The sequence below is a fragment of the Trichosurus vulpecula genome, chromosome 2 (assembly GCF_011100635.1).
Source record: "Trichosurus vulpecula isolate mTriVul1 chromosome 2, mTriVul1.pri, whole genome shotgun sequence".
Taxonomy (NCBI): Eukaryota; Metazoa; Chordata; class Mammalia; order Diprotodontia; family Phalangeridae; genus Trichosurus; species Trichosurus vulpecula.
The window spans coordinates 245,058,253-245,077,724 of record NC_050574.1 but is presented as its reverse complement, the minus strand read 5'-3'; the positions used below and the strand labels follow the sequence as shown (position 1 = coordinate 245,077,724).

The window sequence follows — 19,472 nt, the reverse complement described above, 5'->3', positions numbered from 1 at the left end:
TGTAAGAAAACTTTATTAGATTTTTTGAACCTAACTCTGCATGGCTGGGAAGCTAGACCCACCTCTATCTGTTGCTTAGAGACCTCTAACTTAGGACCTAGATTATGCTGACCAGAAACCCAGTCAGATCCAAAGGGTGATGCAAAGAGTTTTCCCACATTTATACATCTCAAGCAACCCATATGTCCTATCTGAAAACTAGCTCCATACTGGTCAACCAGTTACTGTTTTCATGTTCCTTTGAATAAACACAGATATTTGGGGAGACTTCTTTTTCTGATTTCGGAGAACTGAATCTATTTGTTCTCCCCCTCTCAATTCAGAAAGTTTCTAATCTTTCCTCTAATTATAAATCAGATTGCCTAATTATAATCCTGTTTTATATCTTAGATTATTGTTTTCTTTTAATGATCAAAAATCTGTCTCCTCTTGTATTCAGGGTCCAGTGCCACGCTGAAGAAGCCAGATCCAGATATGTTAGGCCATTGGCATGCACGGCCTAATAAATCTAAATGCTTGGAAACTCAAACCTTTGCTTCCTCAGTTATTTCAGATTTCACCTACCACAAAGGCACTTAATCCTCCAGTGCCTATGTCCCCTTTATAAACTTCAATTTTCCCTATGCTATATTTGTGCAGAAATGATGGCTAATGGACACATTCTATTGTAGCCTAGATAATTGATCAACCAACAAGAGTGCCTACAATGTGCCTAGAAGTTTTATTGAAGAATGAACTCCATGACAAATGATGAAAATTAAAATTAATATGAACCCCTTATAATACTGCTACCAGGAAAAAAGGCCAACATCCACACTATTAGTTATTTCTTTTTAGGAAACATGATTTAAATTTTTGATCTATCCACACCAGTATTAGACTGAGCTAGCTACACAAAAAGAAAAGTCCTATTATATAAATTCTTTTTTTAAATGACAAACCATAAAATGAGATGGTAGAAATGGGCAAACATGTATGAAAAAATTGGCTTAGTATACCTAAAAGATTTGATTTAGTGAAACTGAATGGTGTTTTACAGACTCTTTTACAACAAAGTATTTTCCATCCACACATTAAAGTCATTCAAGATTCCTTGGAAGATATACAAAAGAAGTAACCCTGTTCAATGACCCTCTAATAATATATATCAGGCAAAGGGCAACATGTGGAGGTGTAGGTTTGGCAATGGAAGTCATATTGGAATGGAGGAGATTTAGCAGAATCCAGGGAGAATAAGGATTTTCTGTTGAGGATGATGACATCCCCTAGATAACTTTTGTTTGCAGATAACATTGTGCTAATTAAATCAAGTCTCAGAACATTGCAGAATCTCCCAGAAGAGATCCATCATCACTCAAAGGAGTTTGGCCTGACCAATCACATAGGAAAGACCAAATGGATTAAGAATGTTTATTGCCCAGATTTCAGCATGCACTTGGAAGGTCAATCTATAGAACTTGTCCATCAGTATGTATATCTGGGATAAACAGTACAAACAGATATTGGATTGGGCTGAGAGTTGGATAGGAAGAGAGTGGATCTTTGGGAAATTGAAAATTCATTCAGTTATCATGGAAAGACGAGGTCAATCTTTCTAATACCAACATTATATTGAAGAATAAAATTACCTATGAAAAATGAATACACAGAGTGCAATGGAGAAGTACAAGGTGACTGTGAGCAGCCTACAGCATATAGCCAATGAGGAACTTTGAACAACAGGAATAAAAGATATAAACAATTATACAAATAGGAAAAAAAAATAGACTGGTCATATAGCAAAAGAGAGGGATGACAGGTAAGCAGCCAGAAACCTTGGTTGGCATCTTGAGATGTCAGAAGAAAGTGATGAAGTACCCCAGAAATAGGATGGATGCTACTGGTGAACCTATGAGACGGAATAGACAAGTCACACAGAATGTGCAGGCTTGGATTGGATTGAATATCAATGGAGGGAACCTCTGAATTGATGAGATCACAGATGCAACTGACTGTGAGAGTATACCCACAGACTTCTTCACATGTTTAGGTAAATTTTCCCATATATAATTAGTTTTGGCCAACATTTCAGAATAACTATAAACCATGAGTGCCCTAACAAAAAAAGCTCCTCAACAGGTACAGGTCAAATGCCATTACTACAAAATCTCTGCATAATAAAAGATTTTTATAGATTTTATAGATGGTGGCCATATATACCATCATACAACCTAGTAAAATTGAATTTAACTAGACTGTTGCTTAAAATTTTTGTAATAGAAAATGATAGATTTTATGGTACCCTCAAGGTGACACTGCAAATCTAACTAAAAAAGATACTAGTTATACAAATTGTAAAATTTCTCATAAACCATGAAACTTTATCATCTTTTTGGGAGTTTTTTGCTTGTGTGTGTGTATGTGTGTGTGTGTCTGTCTGTCTGTCTGTCTCTCTCTCTCTTTCTTTCTCTCTCTCTCTCTCTCCCTCCTCCCCTCCCCCCTCCCCTCCATGAACAACATGATAGGAAAAAGAACATGATTTGGTGAAAAGGGTAATGAATTTGGAGTCAGAAAGATGTAATCCGAGTCTTGGCTCTTCCATTAGCTACCTGTGTCATTTTAGATAAGTATATCAACAATTTCTGGACCTTAGTTATCTCATCTGTAAAATGAGGAGGTTGAACTAGATAGCCTCTAAGGGTCATTCCAGCTGTAATACTATCATTCTATGATCTATACACTCTGGCTATGACTCAAATTCAATGCCAAGGTCAAAATGAGGGGAAGAGAGAGAGGGCCAGGCTGTGTTCTTCTTGTACATGTTTTTCTCTCCTGCAGATTAGATTACAAAATTGTAGGACTTAGTTGAATAACCTAGAAGCCAAAAATTAAACTCTGGCACCACTCCAAGAGATGTCACAATGATATAGAAGTTGTTGATTCATCAACTCCCTGACCTTCTATACTAGTAGCATTGTTGTTGTTGTTGTTTCTCCTTCATTCTCAAAGAGGACCAATGACATTGGGAAGGCAGTGTCTTGACTTGCGAGTGAATTAGATTTAAGTGAGGCAGAGCTGTGCAAAATCCCCAGTCTCACTCTCTGCTCCAGAGCCCTCTGGTGCCAGTGGCAAGATACAGATCAGAACAACTAGAGGTGGACCCAGATGCAGTAGGAGACCTTGACCTTTCTAAGCTAAGGTCTTTCCCAGGTCTCAATTTATCTGAGGCAACACCCATTCAGTGATTTAAGGCTAGGTAAGAAATGAGGCAAAAAAATGGCCTCTTACTTAATCAAAAAAAATATATATCTGAAAGGGGAAGACCCCCCAGGGAGGGAGGAAGGAAGGGAGGGAGGAAGAAAGGGAGGGAGGAAAGGAGGGAGGGGCATTGCCCAATAGGAACTGGCCATTTGGGTCCCCAGTGGGGCAGCTACCACTACTCACAGATTGCTGTTTGTCCTTCATTCTTGAAGAGGACCAATAACATGAATAAGGTGATGTCTTGACTTACATGTGAGATAAAAGAAGAAAGTACAGTGGCAGTGATTAATAAATGTTTCAAAAGCCAATAAGCAATGGATAATAATACTACGAGACTCACAGTCTACGTAAATACCAAGGCAGGACTCCCAAACACTGTACCTCAAAGTCTACTGAGCCTAGAAGTCAAATAGAACTGGAGCATAGTTTTAGTGTCTATTATACTTACTGAGTAACATTTTAAATTTCCTATTCTGAATTATGAACAGAAAAACACTTAATTAAGTTGCTCTTTGTATGTGGCATTCAATTGGTCTTTTGCTTTTGAGTCAAAATTCCTCAACAGACCTGCTCTTTTACCTCTGATTTATCATACACCATGTACACAGAAACACAATCAAAGGTTTTCTAACTTAAAAGATGATGACCTTCATGCATATTGAAAATATTTTTTTGTAAGCTCATGAGAATAGGAGCTGTGTCTATTTATGCTAACTATGTAACTTACAGCACCCAACAATATTTTATATACTTAGATACTTAATCAACATCTGATGACAACAATGACGATGAAGAAAAAATGACCAGATTCTCCTCTCTTATCTTGGTGCCATGCATAAAGCCACAGGCTTTCATCAAAGGTGAGTGAGGCTACCTAAAGTACCACCCCTTTATGCAGAAAAGAAAGAGGAAAGTACTCAAAAAACAATCAGTTGATCATCAAGCATTTATTAAACACTTCCTATGGGCCAAACACCAAGGACGAAAAGATGAAAGTAAAACAGTCTCTAACCACAAGAAGTCTATCCAGTAATCACACACACACACACACACACACACACACACACACACACACACATATGTATAAACATATATGCAAACACACATATATTTGCATATATATGTATATTCAGAATATGTACAGACTGAATAAAGGGTTGATTTGGGAAGGGCCACAGTAGCAGCAGAGGAGACCAGGAAAAGCTTAATACTGAAAGCCACACTTGAGCTGAGTCTTGAAGAAAACCAAAGTTTCCAAGTGCCAAAGTTAAGGAGGGAGTACATTCCAGGCAAGAAATGGAAGATGGAGTGTCCTGTGTTTAGAACAGTGAGCACACCAATAAGGCTGGATGGCACAGTGAGTGTGGAAGAAAGAGAATAAAGAATAAGCAGGCTGAAAAGGTAAAGAAGATTTGAAGAGATTTAAACATCAGAGGAGTTTATATTTAAGCTTATATCTTAGAAAGTTACTAGAATTCACTAAGCAAGAGTCTAACATGATCATATTCAAGCTTTAGGAAAATTACTTTGGTAGGAAGAACAGTGAACTTGAAGTTAGAAGACAAGCATTCTAGATCCAGTTCTGAAAAGCATAGTCAGTATGACCTTGGCAAAGATACTTCATGCTTCTGGGTCTCAATTTACTTACCTGTCAAATGAAGAGATTAGACTGGGTGACCAAGAAACTGTAAAGTAGCAGTTTTCAAACTGTCATCTACAGACCCCTGAGGGTTTCCAAGACTGTTTCAGGCTGTCTTCAAGGTGAAGACATTATTTACCTAATTAAATATTCCCTCCTTTTTCTAACTACATATCTGTATGATACTCGATTTTTTTTCCCTCATATTTCAAAGAAAATAACATAGCAAAATAAATAAATATATTCATTCATTCATCTGTTTGTTCATTTGGGCAGCTAGATGACACACTGGATAGAACACTGGGGGAAGACCTGAGTTCACATCAAGCCTCAGACACTTCCTAGTTGTATGACCCTGGGTAAGTCACTTAACCTGTTTGACTCAGTTACCTCAACTGTAAATGGGAATAATAACAGCTACCTCCTGAGGTTATCATGAAGATCAAAAGAAATAATATTTGTAAAGAACTTAGCACAGTACCTGCACATAGTGTGTACTGTATAAATGCTAGTTGTTATTACACAACAAATTTAAGGCAGAAGCAGATATGAAAACTCAGATATCTTCTATTAAGCCATTTGTCTCTTAGTTAACTAGCATCTATCAAGCACTTACTATGTGCCAAGCACTGTGCTGAGCACTGGGAATATAAATCAAGTAGAAAGAATGAGATTCTCTTCCCCCAAGAAGCTTAGATTCCAAAAGAAGAAAAAACAAATAAAAGGAAGCTGAAAAGTGGGAAAGGGGAGAGACAGGTACTCAGTACTGGGGAACGAGAGGAGAAACTGCTGGTCTGGTCACCTTCCTTAAATGGAGGTTCTGGAAGGAGTTATCCAATCAGAAGGAAAGGCCTCAAAGGGGCTGAGGACATCTCCCATGCACGAATTCCAGGGCTGAAGTGAAGATGCTTAAAACGAAGAGTTGGGGCATGTTAGAGGAAGTCTGGTTTTCAACCTGGAAAGAAATGAGAAACATGGCTAGCCTGTACTCCTTCCTTAAATGGAAATTTTGAGATAAGCCATCCAATCAGAGGGAGAGACTACAGGGGCAAAAACATTAAAGAGTTTTGCAGATATGTTTAAAACAGTACCAATCTTCTCACTGAATTTTTTTATTTGGAAAATAGTTGTTTTTCATAAAAAATATAGCATGTAATGAATTTATCATTATTTTAAATAAATAAATATTTTATAGTTTATCAGTTTTAATTTCTAGTAAATGATATATCCCATATTTAAAAAGTTCTTTGGAGCCTTCAATCATTTTTAATTTTTTGGTCCTGAAAACAAAACTTTAGGGTTGCTGTTCTAAAGAGTCCACGATTGATCTTAGATCAAATGATCATTGATTTTACAGTAGTATAGTGTTCCCCAGGAAGTACATGAGCCTTCTTTTCAGTTTAAGAAATACACATAATAATTGTCATCCCTCCATTTCCCACACATAAAATCTACTTGGAATCATCTTTGGGGAAGGGACAAATGTAGCAATCTAAATCAAATTGAAATCACATGTGGCTTATGGTAAGTTTCTATGGCCACATTTTTAACCACAGTAAAATTTTTCTCACAATCAGCTGATGTAGTCATCAGGGTATGCAAAATACCCATGTAGAGGGATAAAAAACAAAATATATTCCTGGTATGGAATCTCTTTTCTGGGACTTTCTCTCCCTAGGTTTTCTTATGCCAAGTTTGGCCAAAATATGCCACTGATATGGAATCTTTCTGGGACTTTTTTTTCCCCTGGATTATGTTATGCCATGTTTGGCCTCATGGGACAGACCAAAATTGGCATATGTCTGGGGGAAATTCTCAAAACACACAGGGTTGATCTAAATCACTCATATCTCAAAAAAAAAAAAAAAGGTTTCAATCCTAGTCCTAAGAAAACATTGTAAGTTACTTAGTTTTAAGTAACCGTCTCAGTTTCACTGCATGGGTAATCATGCACATTGATTTGTTTTCCTATCGGAAATGTAATATCATTATTGCAACTTATTATACTATGAAAATAAGGCAGTTGCTATGTACATAGTTGGTGCTTAGAAATTTTTGGACAAATAATAAAGCACAAATATTTTACTGTGATACTTTCTCCTCACAGTTGGCATGTGAGTCCTCAGGAGTTTGTGGAGAGCTACCTCCTCACCTTGGTGTTCCTCAGATCATAACAACTATTGCAGTCAGACTGTCCTGTCCTCCCTTAGTGATCGTGCTGTGGCTCACAGTTGTCTTTGACTTAACTTCCTTCCCTTACAAAGTACAAGAGTTTGGACTGGGATGGTGGCAGAGAGATTAGAAAAGGGAAAACAAATGGGGAAAAAAAGGTATTGTAACAAAAGAAAAGATATTATCAAGCAATTGGATGCAGAAATCAAGATTTACTGAGCAACTCATCTGGAGAGGAGGAAGATTTATTTGACTTTTGATATGCTGATTTTGAACTCCTCACAAGACAGGCCTATGATACAGTACAAAGAGTGACAGATCTGGAATCAGAAAATTTGAGTTCAAATCTTAGTTGCATCTGTATCGGTAATTAAGGTGGGACTTTTTTACTCTTTTATCTTTTGGAGCACTTATTTAATCAAGTGCCCTTGATCAGTCTTGCCTTTGTTTCTTTGATTAAATCAGGAGTCTTCAATGCCTGCTTACCTCAAGGAAGGAACCTAGTTTACATGGGTTTGAGTCACATGTTTCTGATGCTTTTAAGTCACGTGGGTTTGAGTTGCATGTTGTGATGCCAGAAGCTTTTAGGTCACATAGGTTTGAGTTGCATATTGTAATGCCCTTTGACCCTGAACAGGGTATATAAACTCAGAGGTTGGCGTTTTGCTTTTGGGGCTCTCATTCACTGGAAGAGTGTTGGTGTAGAAACTCTGGGTTTCTGCTGGAAGCCTCCCAGCTTTGAAGAAACACATATGTTGATGCTTCTGCTTTCCTGGTAACTATGTATTGCTATGGATAGACTGGTTTGGGTTGGGTTTGGGCTGTTTGCTCTGTTGATATTGTCTCTGTTTGTAATTTCTATTTGTATTTGCTCTGAAGTTCAGGGTGCTGGGTTTTTCCCCTGAACTAAGTGAATGATACATGTATGTTTGATTAAAGTGAGATTGTTAACCCCTTAAAGTTGCTTTCCTTAGAAAAGCAGATCAAAGAACCTATGCTGGCAGTTTTTGTTGCTGTTCTTGTTGGGTCTTACACCCCTACAGAAGCTGCTAGCCAAACTGTTGTTACACCATCCTAAACAACTCTGTTGACCTTTCCCACTGAACCTCCCTGGACCTCAGTTTCATCATCTGTAAAATGAGGAGGTTGGACCAGATAATGTTTAAATTCCCTTCCAGCTATAAATCTATGATCCTGCCACCTAAGAGAGAACTATTAGACTTTAGCTATCTAGGAAAGACTGAAGCTCTAGAAAGAAGACTAGACTGCAGTCATTTGCAGACTTGGGAGTCTGCAAACTATAATCTCTCTAAATTATAGTTGAAATCATTGGAACAAATAACTTCTTTCCAATGAAAGAAGTGAAAAAAGAGAAGGAAAAAAGAAAGATTCAAGGACAGTGCCCTATTCTACTCAGTCATATGCTGGACTCCTTGCCATACTCACTATAAAATTCCATCATAAAATTCAACTTTGAATGAAAGACATATGTTAGACCTTCAGGTAAAACCTGGAAAACTGTTGAATTAAATTCCAGAAAGGTTTGAGATTGAGGGAGCACCAAAGCCTGTACATGATGGCCAAATCCAAAATGTCTAGAGAGGCACGAAAGCCATTCACTTTTGAAGAATCAGGTTATTTTATATTAGGATCCGCTAATTTCCCACTGTCTTCCCACATTAAGATATGGCTAAAAATATTTTTCCACTACCTATGGTAATCTTAGAAAATTTTAACCTTGAGCAAAAGTTTAGTAAATAAGAATTGGTATGGAATGGGAAGTCTAAGTTATTAATCACACATTACAGAGCTGGAAGAGACCTTTGTAATGCAAAAGACCAACCCCCTAATTTGCAGATCAAGAAGAGACCAAAAGACGTGGTATGATTTGTTCCAGATCATTAAGTAATGGCAGAGCCAGGATTAGCATGTGTTTCTCCTGAGCCCAGCACTCTTTCCACTATATGACACTGATATTTGAATCAGTAAGACTTAAATGATAAACTCTTCTATAAGAAATACAATCATATTATTTTCCATTTTATACGATCATATTATATTGTCTATAAAATATAACTCAAACTAACTATTGCAATATATTCATTCGTTCATTTATTCATTCACCTACAAACTGAGCATTTTATGAAAACTGTCCCACTAGGCGCTATGGAACAGAAGGTATGAAAATGATTAAGAGCTGGTTTCTATCCTAGATGACCTTACGGAACCTTACAATCTACCTAAGACATGTAATGAGAGTAATAACTAACATTTATATAGCATGCTAAGGTTTGCAAACCACTTTAGACGTGTCATCTCATTTTATCTGTCCTACAACCCTGAGAGGTAGGTGATACTATTGTCTCCAATTTACAGTTGAGGAAACTGAGGCAGGCAGCAGTTAAGTGATTTGCCAAAGGCCACACAGCTAGTAAATGTCTAAGATAGGATTCAAACTCAGGTCTTCTTGACTTTAAGTCCATTATGCCAAAAATAATTGAGTTGTGTGATAGATGAGAAGTGACCCATTACTGGGGATACATGCCAAGAATGTCCATGACAAAAACATTTAATTGCTTTAGAATGAGATTACTTTCAGAAGTAGAGTGATTTAAACAACCTTCCTGGAATCTGGTTTACATTGTTAAACTAGAATTATTTACTGGAGAGAAGTGGTTCCTAAGTATATGCAAACTTTGGCTCTGTCCCTGTCCAAATCAAGAGAAATTCCTAACCAATGGAATCTAAAACTTAAAAAGGAAGAGATTTTAAAACACTACCCAAGCCTTTTAGAAAGCTCTGCAATTTTATGCTGTGATAATTGCAATGAATGAGATTTTCCCAGTGCTTAAGTTTCATTCGCGTGGTAAATGACAATCTAGCAGATAGCCTGAGGTAGAAAATAAAAAGGTAACTTGAGTTATGTCTAAGACCATTTCACTTTGAGCTGAATCATCATTCATTACTCAGTTTTGGCTATGGGCCCTTCTGTGATCTGGAACAACTAGAAATAACCAAAATTTCTGGTTTTCCTCCTAATAATGGATAATCTCAAGTCAATTCAGAAATTTAGGGGCTGGGTCAAAAGAAACAATTCCCCCAGACTAATTCAGATCTAAAATGTGTGTTTTAGCCAACCTGGTATGCGTATTAAACTAGTCATTAGACTCTACTCACCACTTGTAAATTATATGCCTCAGAAGATAGACTCCTCCTGTCTCTAGTATGAACTATCTAGAAATTTTTAATTACAATTACAATTTTAAGAGTGTAATTGTAATTTAAAATTACAACTTTAAGAATGATGCAGGGGAATGGCAGTAGTTTTACTTTGGGGCTAGAGATAAGACTGAGCAGTCTTTCTCAAAATAGAGCATGTAAGTACTAATATGATATGAGTTCAGTGTTTTGCACATTTGGGAATGCAAGAGTGAGGTGGCATTTAAAGATTCATGATTTCATTGGCAAAGAAAAGTCCTAGTGTAAGAACTCCTTCAATTGCTATCAAATAGCCACCATTTATAAACTTATGCTCTTAAAGAAGTTTATGGGCACTAGAAAGGAAACTTGCCTTTGGTCATAGAAATATACATAAACAGGTCTTCAACTCAGGTTTTCTTGACTCCAGGACTGGTAATCTATTGACTGTACCACATTACCTTGCATAGAGTAGGTACTTAAAAAATATTTGTTGAAGGATTGATTTAAATTGAATCCATTAACATTTATCCTATATAATGGAATGCCCATTTCCAAATTCAACAGGCTCTATCTAAGGGCCCCTAGGATATCACTTAGTGCATTGAAACAATTTTTAACGATGGTCCAAAAAAGATAATGCTACCTTTAGGGATTCTAAAATGTTTATTTACTTGAATTTTAAAAGTTTATCTACTAAAAATCTCTAACTGTACTACCATATTTTATTCAAAGTCCTTGGCTACAGCGTTTATGGTTATGACTTAATAATTAGAAAGAGCCCTAAATATTTTGTCATTATTGGCTTGAAAAGATCACAAATATATTCCTCCTCTAAGACTTGCTTTCCATTCTGTATTACTTCAAAACAGATGGAGGCAATTTTTCCTAACATGACTAAAATATAAGAAATACAACATGAATTGGTTCTCGGAAAGATTTATACCAAATTACTGTCCCTAGGGAGTAAGCAAACTGAGGCAACCTTAAACATCTATGGAGTGAATGGAGTTTATGAGCTAATCCGCTTGAGTACATACAATTTAAGACATTTTCACAAAAATGTAGTCTCTGCTTCTACCTTTTTATAGGGAAGCCTCCTGGGAAACAGTAGCAGAATTATGATTCCATCAACAGGGATAGTTCTTTCAGCCCTCTGGATTAACAACAAAAAAAAAAATGCTCCTTTCCAGAAGTTCAAATACACATTTAAAGAGTTTAACAGATTCATTCTGAAACTAACAAAGCTAACCAACATTGAATATAAATTACATCACTAAACCAAATGGCAAGAACTATGTAACTGGCATCATACTAGTTCAATGCATCTAGGGTAAAATTTAGGATGGATTTTATTCTTATTTGAGAAGCTGAAACAATTTTAGTCTTTCCTCACAAAGTCCAATTCAAGCCTCATCTCCTCCCTGCTGCTATCCTTCATTTTTCCAGATTATATCTACCTTTCTTGTTTAATTCCCATGGCACCTTAGATAGACAGTAACAGGATCATAAAATCATGAGTTTAGATCTGGAAGAGACAAAAGAGCTCATTTAGTCCAATGCACTCCTTTTACAAATGAGAAAATGGAGGACAAGAGAAGTTCAAGACTTGCCCAAGGTCAAACAGGTAGGAATAGAAATAAGATTCAAATGCAGGTCCTCTAACTCCATATCCAGTTTTCCTACTACACCAGCATGAAATACTCACTCCCATTTCTGTTGTGCTCATGTCACTTACCCACTTCACCACTTATTCACCTGCTTTGGGTATTCTTTCTCTAAGACCTATATTCCAATATATCTTTATCCAGGTCTATCTGCCCAATTCTTTCTATGATCATCACTGCCTTCACACATATAGTGTATTTTTAAGAGTTTTTTGCAAATTCACATCATATTCCTCTGTAATGGGCTCTTCTGAGAAGGAACAACTGCACAAAAGAAAGAAAAAGAAAAATAGTGGGTCACTGAAAGGGAACCTCTTGCCAGTGTACTGGACCTGGCATTCACACAAAGCTCTGCATTGTTTGAAAGGTTCACTCATTCTGAAAGAGAGAACCAAAAGACGTAAAAGAAATAGAAGGTAATGGTCTCCCCATTCTTTCCAATTCTCTTTGATATGACTTTTAAAAACATATTTAAGAAGCATAAAGCTTTTTCCACCCTCTAAATCTATAAGTATAGTCCTGTGTCAAATTTAGACACATTCACATTAGGTATTTTAAAACAGATAAGAAAAATCTGAAAAATTATTTTTTCCATAGAGAAAAATTACAAAATACATGGGAGGAGACTTTGATTTGTGAGGTTTTTCTATCTTTTTTTTTCAAATCCTAATAAAATAAAAATTTTTTCGTTGTTGCTATCAACAGACCTCCCATTCTCCAACACATGAAAAGGAAAGGGCATGGGAGGAACATTCTTTAGGTTTGTTTTTTTTGTTTAAGTAACAGGTACAGTAACGAGAACTGACAATAAAATGGTCTTAGGATAATGAAAATTAAAGAACAGCACCAGCAACAAAGCTATTATCACTTCTGATACAAAGAAAAAGGAGAAAAAAACATTGGCAAAGAAACCTGAAGCTAATTAGCTGTGGAGTTAGTGGTAATTGACTTCAAAGCTTTTAAAAAAAATTGAACTAGATTTTAGAATTCATTATCTGCACTGCAGTAGATAATACTGATTAAGTGCTGGACTGATGATGTATGTGAACTAAGCTGAATTATTAAAGCATTCTGACTGTGTGACAACCCTGGCTAGCATGGTACTGGAAAGCAACCATGACAGTTTAATACACTTCTTTCCTTAAAAGCCTAATCTGCCACACGGGGGCTAAAGTTTCTTATTCTTTTCCAATGCACAAAAAATACCTTCTGGGAGTACAAGGGAACTTCACCTTCTCTGTAAACTAAATGAAACTTAAGGCTAAGTGGGAAAATACTACAACAATTAATAGTGTAGTTTTCTGTTTGGAAGTCATAAATATTGTAAAACATTTGGTTTCCTTTTATTACTACACAATGCATGCACGTGTATAATCTGAATGACTTCAGCCAATACTGAGATGATCTAGGTCACTGGACACATTTTTGCTCAGGGGAAAAAAAATCACAACATGACTTTTTAAAACAATACCACTCCCCAGTTTGCCTAGCAAAAGAAAATAGTTAATTCATGACATGTATATTGGACCTAGCACATGTTTAGTACCTTTAACTACATGCCATGATCACTTTTTAGGTACTGCCTTTAACAGGTTTTTCTTTTAAGAGCATTTTTTAAATATAATTTATTTCTCTATGAAGAAAACAGGGTACCTATCAAGACATTTACATCTCTGCAATCCTATGAAAGACCCTTTTAGTCTTGAATATATATCATTTCACAGTCATTTGAGGTAAATGAAAATTAATTAAACAGGATTGGATTTATTCACTTTCCTTTCTGCAATGAAATCAAAAGAATCTATTTCTCCCTGAAACCCCCACCACCAATTTCCTATTCATCCAATCTCTGAAAAGAAGATAAAAAGGGCTGTGACTCCAGAATAAATTTATCCATTTGACAAGGTCATGGTGTATCTTAGTGTCAATTCTTTTGAATTTCGAACCACAGCTGTGAAAAATTCTTACTAGCAGAAAGGCAAGACACATGTAAAGCTCAACTAGAGTTCAATCTCATGAAAGATTTTATAGTATAAATTACTAAACCTACTGTCCTTTGTTACTCTGGAAATCAAGAAAAAATTGTTTTTTCATTTCGCAGACCATCTTGATGAAAAGAAAGTTCCTTAAAAAATACATCTCCATGGATTCCAAAATATAATTATGGTAATAACTTTCTGTAATCAAATGCCAATATTATTTGATTTTCACATTTCTAAGTTTTGTTTATCAAATTAATATAGAAATGAGATGCTAACAGGTGAAGTCAACAAGAAAATATTAATCACCTTCTATGTATCAGGTATTGTGCAAAAGTGCTGAGAATATATAAATAAAAACAAAAAAAAAAGTCTTTGTTCTCAAGGTGCTTACATTCTAATGGAAAAAGACCACACATAAAAGGAAGCTAAAAGGGGGTTGGATGGGATGGTGGAGCAGGAAGTCCAGAGAATTAGGAGTAGAGAACGGTAAGGAATAAAGGAGTGAACATTATGATTGTACCACACACTTCCTTTAAATGAAAGCCGCTTAAGGAACTGACCAGAGGAAGATCCTGCAGGGGCAGAGAGATCTTTCAGGGTGAGAAGCCCACAAAGACAGAGGAGTCTTTCATAGTGATAAGACTGCTGGAACTTTGTGATAGGGAAGACACACACACACACACACACACACACACACACACACACACACACCCTCATATGGTCATACCACTGGAAAGATCAGTATCAACCTCACTCACATCTCTCATCTGGCATTCTGAGAGACCTGGTAGAAGTTCAGCAGTTTAACAGCTATTTTCAACTATACACTTCAAAGTTGCTCAGTATTAAGTAGTGGTAATAATTCTGGGACTTATCCCTGGCCTAATCTCACAATTATTATTGATTGTAGAAAAATTACAAAGTTAAAATAAACTAGAATTGTTGCTTAAGAGGGAGCCAGAATTTTTAAAAATCACATCAAAACTTTGGTTTAACCAGAAGTTCAAAGCATTATAGAGCTTATAGACTTGTAGATAATATTATCTGGGATTTTCCAGGGAGCAAAATGAAAACAGTGATAAGTGATAGATAGCCTCAATAAACTAGCCAACTGATTGGCACAGTGGCTAGAGTACTGGGCCTGGAGCCAGGAAGACCCAAGTTAAAATCTGGCCTCAGATACTTACTAGTTGGGTGACCCTGGGCAAGTCACTTTACCCCATCTGCCTCAGTTTCTCAACTATAAAACATGCTGGAGAAGGAAATGGCAAACCACTCCAGTACTTTTGCCAAAAAAACTCCAAATGGAGTCAAGAAGAGTTGGACACTACTGAGATAACTGAACAACAACAAGCCTCAAGAAAACTAGATGAAGACTTACCAGCAGACTAGGTAGACCCACTGTGTAATGAACTTACAGGAAGGCATGGACAAAAGTCACAAAGAGGGAGAAGTTTAATTCTCTTACGAGCTGCATTAGTGGAAGAAGAACCCATAACCAAGAGATCAAGGATCCATTGAAGAAGTTGCAAATTGTATATCTTTTTCTTAGATCATGTGTCCTGATGCTTAGAAGTGCAATGGCAAAGGAGAAGAGATAAGATAATCCTATTTTTTATCATTTCCTTATACTTCCCAAATTCTTGAGGAATTTAAAGATTTACTCTTTTTTTTTAAGCAATTGGGGTTAGGTGACTAGTACGTGTCTGAGGCCTGGTTTGAACTCAGGTCTTCCTGACTCCAGGGCCAGTGTAGGGATAGACTCTAAAAGGTAAAAGTACCTTTTCTTATTTTTTTGCTCACGAAAAGTTGCTATGAGTCTCTGCTCAGATATCCCATTTGCCATATGTACATCACCAAGTTAGAAAGGCTACTGGCCTTTGTAGTTCACATTCTGAATCACATTTTCCATACCAGTGAACAGAGTTGGCGTAGCAGCTCATCATGGCTTTAATGCTCTTGCATTTGTAGGTCAAAGATAATAGTTTTTTTATAATCGCTTAGCCTTTTGTATTATTCAGTTCTATAGAAAAGGAAATCAGTATAGGCTCTTAGCTATTAAAAAAAAAGAGACTGACATGCCCTTAGAAATAAGGTTTTCGTTCCCACAGTGCTTATAGATTGATGTTTATATTTCCACTTTTTTTTAATAGACAAAGAAACTTTAGTTCATACATCCAGGAGCATGCAAAATGTTGAGGCTTATCACTGGCATTCTTCCTAAGCATTACACTTCCTATCACATCATTCTCTTGGCTGATTTGTCAATTGTGTCACAAGCCAGATTCCCAAGGAATAACATGAAAAAGCAAAGGACTGGAAAGCATCAATGTTTCTCATATTACTAAAGATCATATTGAAAGTTTTTGAAATAGGCATCTCTCGAACAAGTATCTGTCACAATGACATACAAAATGAATACTTCCCGAAATACTCATATTAGAAGGATTTTTAAAGCCTTCCCAATTGGCCGAATATAAAGTTGTCTCCAGCTTTAAAAGTAATTTAACATAAAATTTCCTTTACACTATGTAGCATTGTCTTAAGGTGTAATAAATGCTAAAAGAAAAAAATTCAGAACATTAATAATGCTTACTATGAAGCACAAGAGGAACAAGGTATATTGGAGTCAGTATATCCAAGGAGGATACTGGACAAATGACAGAATATGGATCATATGAAAATATCTAAAGCCCTGGATCCATTTCAAGATATTTCAGATTTGACTTTTTCTTCCTTCCTTCATCAAGCATCTGGAAGCATTATGGTACAAGTGATTATGTCTGTTAAGGAGATATCTGGCCCTATCATGAACATTTGATGAATATTGGAGAAGTTGTTTAAGTTCTTAAACTTCTCTGCATGCCTTTCCTCACTTATATTTTTTTTTCCATTTTATCTTATCAATAGAGCAATCCCCTGTGGGTCCCCCACCAAGCCCCACACATTTACATTGGGGGAAGAATACCAAACTATTATAGCAATTTAACCCAAAATGGCCTAGTAGTACCAGATTTCAAACTACATTACAAAACAATCACCAAAATAAATTTGGTATTGGCTAAGAAATAGAGTGGTAGATCAATGAAACAGATTAAGTATACAATACACAGTAGTAAGTGACCATATTAATCTAGTGTTTAATAAACCCAAAGATCCAAGTTTTGGGGACAAGGACTCACCAGCTGACAAAAATTGCTAGGAAAACTGGAAAGCAGTTTGGCAGAAACTAGGCAAAGATGAACGTCTCATATCATATATCAAAATAAGGTCAAAATGGATAAATGATTTGGCCATAAAGGGTGATAGTGCAAGTAAATTAGGAATAACAAAGGGTGATAGTGATAGAAGTAAATTAGGAAAGTATAGAAAAATTCACCTGTCAGATCTATGGATAAGGAAAGAGTTTATGATCAAACAAGAGACAAAGACATTCATGGAAAATAAAATGGATAATTTTGATTATATGAAAATAAAAGGTTCTGCACAAAGAAAACCAATGCAGCCAAAATTAGAAGGAAAGCAGGAAACTGGGAAAGTGTTTTACAGCAAGTCTCTCTGATTAAGACCTAATATATCAAATTTAGGAAACTAAGCCAAATTTACACAACTAAAAGCCATTTGCCAATTGATAAGTGGTCAAAGTATAAGAACAGGCAGTTTTCAGAAGAAGAAATCAAAGCTATCAATAGTCACATTTTAAAAAGTATCCTAAATAATAACTGATTAGAGAAATACAAATTAAGACAACTCTCAGGTACCACCTCACACCTATTGGCTAACAGGACAAAAAACGAAAATGATAAATGCTGGAAGGGATGTGAAAAAATAGGCACACTAATGCACTGTTGGTGGAGTTGTGAACTGTTCCAACTATTCTGGAAAACAATTTGGAACTATGCCCAAAGGACCCTGAAATACCTCTACTACGGCTGTACCCCCCCAAAATAAAATAAAAGAGCAAAGGACCTATGCCTAAAAGTATCATAGTAGCTTTTTTTGTGGTGGCAAAGGACTTGTGGGTATAGCAATTAATTGAGGAACAGCTAAACAAGTTGTGGCATATGATTATGATGGAATACTACTGTGCTATAAGAAATGACAAGCAGAATGCTTTCAGAAAAACCTGGAAAGACTTACATGAACTGATGCACAGTGAAGTGAGCAGAACCAGGAGAACACTGTACACAGTAATAGCAATATTGTAATGATGATCAACTGTGAAGGAATTAGCTACACTGCTCAAGACAATGATCCAAGAAAATTCCAAAGGACTCATGATGAAAAATGCTATCTACCTCCAGAGAGAGAACTGATGAACTCTGAGTGCAGATTGAAAGATTTTTTTCCACTTTTTTTTCTTGCTGTTTTTGTTTTATTTTGTTTTTGTAACATGGCTAATATGGAAATATGTTTTGCATGATTCCAGATGTATAATTGATATCATATTGCTTGCCTTCTCAATGGGTGGAGGAAGGGCGGGCAGGAGGGAGATAATTTGGAACTAAAAATGTTTTAAAATCACTGTTAAAAATAAATTTTAAAAATAAAGGAAAAAAAACAATTTAGCCCAGAGTTCACATTGATTATGAGAATTAAATGGTCATTAAATGAATGCATTTCCTTAGAGAAAAAGATTGCATAAGTTAGCATTACTGTGGCAGTGTAAAGTAGGAAACTTGTGCGTTCCTAGAGAGGACCATATTTTTGCCCTTTTTTGCATCTTCAGTGCTTTTAACAGTGTTCTTGGGACAAATTAGTGTTCAATAAAGGCTTGTTGATGTACTAACTAACTGACCACAGAGTTGTAGTGCCAGAGAAGAAAGAGAACAGTATCCCTAGTCCTTTTGGGAAGGGCTTTATTTTCAGTCCACTTCACATAATTGAAAACCTACACACACCTTCCACATCACCCTCTCCAGCTCTTCCTTTCTGCCAAATTCCTTCTCTGGAATGGTAGCCAATCAACAAGAGAATTCAGGACTAGGTTGGAGATAAGAAATTATGACAAAAAGAAAATCATTTCACTCAGTCCTTCATTTTTGTCATTCAAACTCTATTATTATGTAAATCTTTGATGGATTTTTTGACTGAGAATAGATATAATTGTTGTTTTTAAAGAACCTTAACTGCCCAAACTTTTCTCTAAATCTAGGATCAAGATTTTGTGTGTCTACAAATCCCTTTGGCTGTCTGGCGAAACATATGAACCCATTTTCAGAATAATTTTTAATGAATAATTTCACTTAGAAGTTAGTGAAAATGAAAATTTTTTTTTGTTATCCACGCTTCAGAAAATCCAAAATCTAAGGAAGTCTGGACCAAAGATCAAGAAACCCTGTCATAAATAATACCATATATACTAATGAAAATAAGAGAGATAAAATCAAGAAAGAACAAAAAAATTAGTCAAGAGTATTTTAATGATTTATAATTTGGAAAAATAAAAAAAAAATCAGAAATTTCTACCACAGAAATGATTAATATTACCAGTTGGTTTGGTTCACCTTTCTTCCTTGCATTCATAAACTGGTCACTTCTATTTTAAAAATCAAATAGTCAAAACTTGAGCAA

General features: G+C 36.0%; 1 protein-coding gene across 1 annotated transcript in view; it reads right to left on the bottom strand.

Annotated features, from left to right (window-relative positions):
* Nucleotides 1-19,472, bottom strand: part of ITGAV (integrin subunit alpha V) — a 113,582-nt gene that overhangs the window by 70,255 nt on the left and 23,855 nt on the right. The window lies entirely within an intron of this gene.